The sequence below is a fragment of the Schistocerca serialis genome, chromosome 6 (assembly GCF_023864345.2).
Source record: "Schistocerca serialis cubense isolate TAMUIC-IGC-003099 chromosome 6, iqSchSeri2.2, whole genome shotgun sequence".
Lineage (NCBI taxonomy): Eukaryota > Metazoa > Arthropoda > Insecta > Orthoptera > Acrididae > Schistocerca > Schistocerca serialis.
In genome coordinates this window covers 576,642,223-576,648,469 of record NC_064643.1, presented here as the reverse complement: position 1 = coordinate 576,648,469, position 6,247 = coordinate 576,642,223, and positions in this window count along the sequence as shown.

The window sequence follows — 6,247 nt, the reverse complement described above, 5'->3', positions numbered from 1 at the left end:
TGACAAAGCAAATTTAATAAACCCATTGTTCCTAGCAAAGAATGTAAATGGACCAATCAAAAGAAGGAATGCAATGTCATTAAGTTTTTAATATTGCAAATCAAAATCAGTAAATCCATATTTCCTAGCCAAGTAAATTCAATAACAGTTTGTATTTGTAAAGGCAAGATTGTGGCACTTAATAAAGAAGTCAAATACACACAAAACCTGTCAAAAGAAGTGAAGCAATATCAATAAGTTTGTAGGTCTTCTGTGCAGAAAGTGTATTGAATAAAACACTAACACCACAGAATACAGTTATATGTGCTTTATTAATATCATGATTAGAATGGAAACACATTCACATGACAGGGAAGTCAGTAACAGATTAACTGACTCCAGAGGGAGTACACATTCCCTCACACCTTGTGGAATAACAAAGATGTTATTAGTGTCAAAGATTGTAGTTTATGACATATTCCACATTTCGATGGATGTAGTACCCACATAGACCTCCCCCCTCTCTCATATTGTAGAGCACCAGAAGAGGACATGTATCATCTTGTCCTAAATGAGGATGTAGTTGTCGAGGCAAGGTAATGGTCGACGAGTGCATTCTTAATGACATCATGAAGTGGCATACAGAGGGTTGCGAGGAAAATGGGCCAGTACCCTTCCTTGCAGCAGCTCCAGAAGATGCAGCATGTTGGTTTGCTGTTGTGTGTTGGCAGTGGATCGCACACTGTGGGTGTACCTAGTGTTGTGAAGGACCTAAGCAGGTTTGAATGTGTGCACTGAGACTTTTGTGGGCTTTTTGAAGAGAATCATGTCGAAGGCATTGTCTCCTCTCTGCAGGACCTATTAAGAGTCAGTGGCCACTCGCAGGCACGGACCGAAAAGGGAACACCAGGAGGCCACCACTGCAGATGGAGGCGGCCAGAGCGGGCGAGGACGGAATAGGGAACGTCCACAATGGCAGGGGAGTGCCACTCCCAGGCATGGACCGAGAAGGCAACACCAGGAGGCCACAACCGCAGTTGGAGGCGGCCAGAGTGGGCGCAAACAGAATAGGAAACACCTAGAGCGGCAGGATAGCGCGACCTGCGGGCGTGGAACGAGTAGGGAATGGCAAACAGAACACCAGGCACCGGGCAGGCATAAATATGCGACCCGGTCCAGCAAGCAGCCAGTCTCAGGGAACACCTGATGAAGACGTCAAGTAATGACGTCGAAATATCGTGTTTGGAAGACGCTGATATCCGGCAGAAAACCCGATTTCCACGAGATGACACAAACTATTGTTTACTGTGATTGTGGTTACTGCAGCTGTCTGTGTGCTGTTGGATGTGTGGATGAATGCTCAAGAGTTGGCATCCTTGCACAGCTACTGTGGACCCAATATGGCTGTTGACTAGAAGTGGAATGTTTATTTGTACCATGTTCCTGATTCCTGTTGTTGCTGCGGAAATGCATATAGTCTGTCAACTAAAAATAATTTAATCTCTGTCAAGTCATGCTCCTTTGAAACCAACATGTACTGTATTAGAGGAGGCAATCTGAGCATTCAGATGGACCACAATGATGGGGCAAGAGGCTCTTGTAGATACAGCCATAGCTACGAAAATGTTTGCTACCAGTCCGTTCTACGAGTACATAAATGACCTGTCACAGTTGTTGTTCAGGTATCTTGGGAAGGTGCTGTAGTAGTGCTGTCTTTGCGGTATCACATTTTCCCGTAATCTGTGGTGCGCAGATGATGTCATTTACATAAGCATAGTTGGCAAAGTTACCAAGTAAAGCCACAAATTTGGGTGTATCTTCCATGATACTGCGATTTTTTGTATATAAGCTTGGCACTCTGAACCCCTTGGCCAGATGTTCTGGTTGAAATGTTGGTAGATTGGGTATGGAGCTGGGTTTTAATGTAAATCCACTGAAATCTTGTTTGTGGTGTGATGGCATAATCACTCCGAGCTCAGAGGGTAAGTGCTCGTGGCACATTCCCAACTTGGGTGGAAAACCAGGACACATGTCACAAGGTCCAACAAGCTGAGCTCCATATTCTGTAAAGAACAAATTTGACTGGCCCAAGACTGGAGCAGGGAAACACACTCAAGTGGGCATTATAAAGTCTGGCATTTGTTGTTTGAGCAAGAACCTGATGACATGGAGCACAATGTGTCAGAACACCACTTTCACATTTCAGTTCCATTGCATATTGATCAGAGGATTCAAAAATGTTTTCCAGTTATCTCTGGAGTCACTGTTCTGAAGTATTTGTCTGAAAAAATGATGTTCCATTGCTGGTATTACTACTGTGTTGTGGATCACACTTCTAAAGCAGAGACAAAACTAGCTGTACTTTCTGGGGTCACCACAGTAGGTACTCTGTGTGGGAAGTGTAGTGAATGGAACCCTAATACCCCAGAATACAGTTCTCTGGTGAGTTGTGTTGATTAGTCATCCACACTACTAAGCTGAGGGGACAATTTTAGATAAGACTTTAAATTGCCATCTTTTTTTGTGTTCCAATTTTGTTGAAATAAAGCCTATATGTTGCCCCAAGGTACAGTCTTGTTACCTTCGAAAACCCCACGAAAATTCTTCTCGTAGTTTTGGAGATTAAACAATGGAAACTCCAAGCTGGAATAACAACAAATATTAGGAATAAGACAGATTGCTACTCATGGTAAAGATGACATGTGCAGAGAGGCACAACAAAAAGACTGTAACACATGTAACTGTCTGTCAGAGCCTTCCTCAGCAAAGAAAACATGCACACTTTCACACAAGTGACAGAAGGCTTTGACGATAGCTACATGTGTGACAGTCTTTACGTTGTGTCTGTCTGCAACTCAGCAGGACATCTTTATGGTGAGAAGCAATCTAATCTGTTCCTAATATCCTAGTTTTGGAGATCAGCATGTTCAAACAGGCAGACACAACAGTTTCACAGTTTTATTATCATTTAGACGACTCCTCGCAACTGTGGGATTGTTATTTACATCAGCCTATATTTGTCTGGCTTATTTGCCCCATCTACTATGAGCTTCATAGTGAAAAGCACATAAATTGGAGCTGAGATTCAGTCACACAAAATTGCATTAACTATCAACATATCACAGTGTGAGGTCTACAGGCAGTCAGTACTATTGAGGTTGCTAGTAGTTCAACTGCTGTCCTTGCAGCACTTTCAAAAAATCCACTACATATGCTACTAGTAGTATCAGTTACAATATCAAATACTGTTAATTCAAAATTAGAAGTTGTAGTTTGGTAACATGGGTGTTTTACTGTAAACATTAAAACATGCTAACAATATTATAAAAAGGAAAGTTTGCTACTCACCGTATAGCAGAGATGCTGAGTCACAGATAGGCACAACAAAAAGATTGTCACAAATAAAGCTTTAGGCCAGTAAGGCCTTCATTAAAAATAGATGAAAGACACACACACACACACACACACACACACACACACATGCTCACCACCCCCCCCCCCCACCCCCTCCACACACACACACACACACACACACACTCACACACGCTGCAGTTGTGTGTGAGTTGCGTTTGTGTGTGTGTGTGTGTGTGTGTGTGTGTGTGTGTGTGTCGTCTATTTTTGACGAAGGCCTTACTAGCTGAAAGCTTTATTTGGTCTTTTTGTTGTGACTATCTGCAACTCAGCATCTCCGCTATATGGTGAGTAGCAATTATTTTCCTTTTCATAATATTGTTACATTCCATCCCAGATTTTCCATTACATTATGCTAAGGAATATAGTGCGCTTTGGCTGTCAAATTCCTGGGTCTACAAAATACTTGGCAGTCATGACAGGTATTTTAAACCACCTTCTCCAAAAGCAAGTTCCTCCAGTGCATTCAGCACTGCACTACCTTTATCAGTGAACATTAGATTCAGAAATAAATTTCTCTCAAGTCACGGTTGTTGTTGTCTTCAGTCCAGAGACTGGTTTGATGCAGCTCTCCATGCTACTCTATCCTGTGCAAGCTTCTTCATCTCCAAGTACCTACTGCAACCTACATCCTTCTGAATCTGCTAAGTGTATCAACCTCTTGGTCTCCCTCTGATTTTTACCCTCCGTGCTGCCCTCCAATACTAAACTGGTAATCTGTTGATACCTCAGAATGTGTTCTACCAACCGATCCCTTCTTCTAATCAAGTTGTGCCACAAATTCCTCTTCTCCCCAGTTCTATTCAGTACCTCCTCATTTGTTACGTGACCTACCCATCTAATCTTCAGCATTTTTCTGTAACAATACATTTCGAAAGCTAATCTCTTCTTGTCTAAACTATTTATCATCCATGTTTCACTTCCATACATGGCTACACTCCATACAAATACTTTTAGAAACGACTTCCTGACACTTAAATCTGCAACTGATGTTAACAAACTTTTCTTCAGAAATGCTTTCCTTGCCATAGCCAGTTTACATTTTATATCCTCTCTACTTCGACCATCATCAGTCATTTTGCTCCCCAAAATAGCAAAACTCATCAACTACTTGAAGTGTCCCATTTCCTAACCTAATTCCCTCAGCATCACTGATTTAATTCGAGTACATTCCACTATCCTCATTTTGCTTTTGTTGATGTTCATCTTATATGCTTCTTTCAAGACACTGTCCATTCCGTTTAACTGCTCGTCCAGGTCCTTTGCAGCTGTCTCTGACAGAGTTACAATGTCATTGGCAAATCTCAAAGTTTTTATTTCTTCCCATGGATTTTAATTCCTATTCCAAATTCTTCTTTAATTTCTTTTACTGCTTGCTCAATATATAGATTGAATAACATAGGGGATAGGCTACAACCCTGTCTCTCTCCCTTGCCAACCACTGGTTCCCCTTTCATGCCTGTCGACTCTTATCACAGCCATCTGGTTTCTGTACAAATTGTAAATAGCCTTTCGTTTCCTGTATTTGACATCTGCCACCTTCAGAATTTGAAAGTGAGTATTGCCATCAACATTGTCAAAAGCTTTCTCTAAGTCGACAAATCACAGTAAGAATTTAAAACTTCATGCATAGGCTAAAACAGATTTGTAGACAATGCCTACCTTGCCTCAGAATGCTCAGATGTATGTGTGATCTTTTTGGAAAGTAAAATTTGTAATATTCCCATGAGAATGTCAGATGACTGCAGTGATATTACTAAGAATTATGAAGCAGTAGGAGTACGCGAAGGAACTGATACAATGTCTGAAATCAGCTGTGTTAACAGAAGTCACTGTTCCCACTTATATCCATGAAGGCAAGAGATATTTCAAGCCATCTGTTCTCACACTGAAGAATATTGTTAACCAACAATGAGTAATCAACAGCCACAAAGAAATATGAAGTGTTTCGAGATATTCAAATAGTTGAACTGCTGCTTCAGCTGTGGATCCATTTGTGTAAAATCTATTGGGCAGATGAAAGCTGCAGCAATGACTTCCACACAGTTGACACCTGCTTTCACTTCATAAGAGCTATAAAAGTTGCTTCTTTAGCCTATATTAAGACTGGGAAACAGAGAGGCTGAATCAAACTACCTAAACAAGAACTACAGACAAGTCATTTAATTGAACACCCTTGTCTCTCAAGACCCACTGATTTCATTCTTTTTAATAAATATTTATAAAAAAGTGTAGGTATTAATCAAACAATGGAAAATCCAGGATGGAATGTAACACTATTATGAGAAGGAAAGTTGCTACTCACCATATAGCTGAGATGGCCAATGACCAAAAGCTTTAATAGTGAGAGTCTTTTTGTTGTGCTTATCTGCGACTCAGCATCTCCACTATATGGTGCGTAGCAACTTTCCTTCTCGTAATAAAGTGTAGGTATTACTTTTTGTTTTTGAGAATGTTTCAGTGAAAAAAACATTCTGCATTCTTTGGCATTGATGTGTGTAAAAAAGTGTTTCCATGTGAGAAATTTAACTCATAAAATCACCACGGTCGAAGCAAAGTTTAATGAATTGCTACTGCTACAAGTTCAGATCATGTTTCAAACAGTAGATCTTTGTTATCATTTGAGTAATTTTTGCAGAGCCACTGTTTTATACAGAATACACACAAACTTCTTCCCAATCACTGCCAGTACTAAATTACACCTGAACTTGTCTCAGCATAAATTAGTTAACTACATGATTATGTCCAAAGGTAAACAATTTTGTGAGGAAAGACAAATCTTATAGAGCAACCGTTATGCAGCAAATCTACTCAAAAAGTCTCTCTCTCTCTCTCTCTCTCTCTCTCTCTCTCTCTC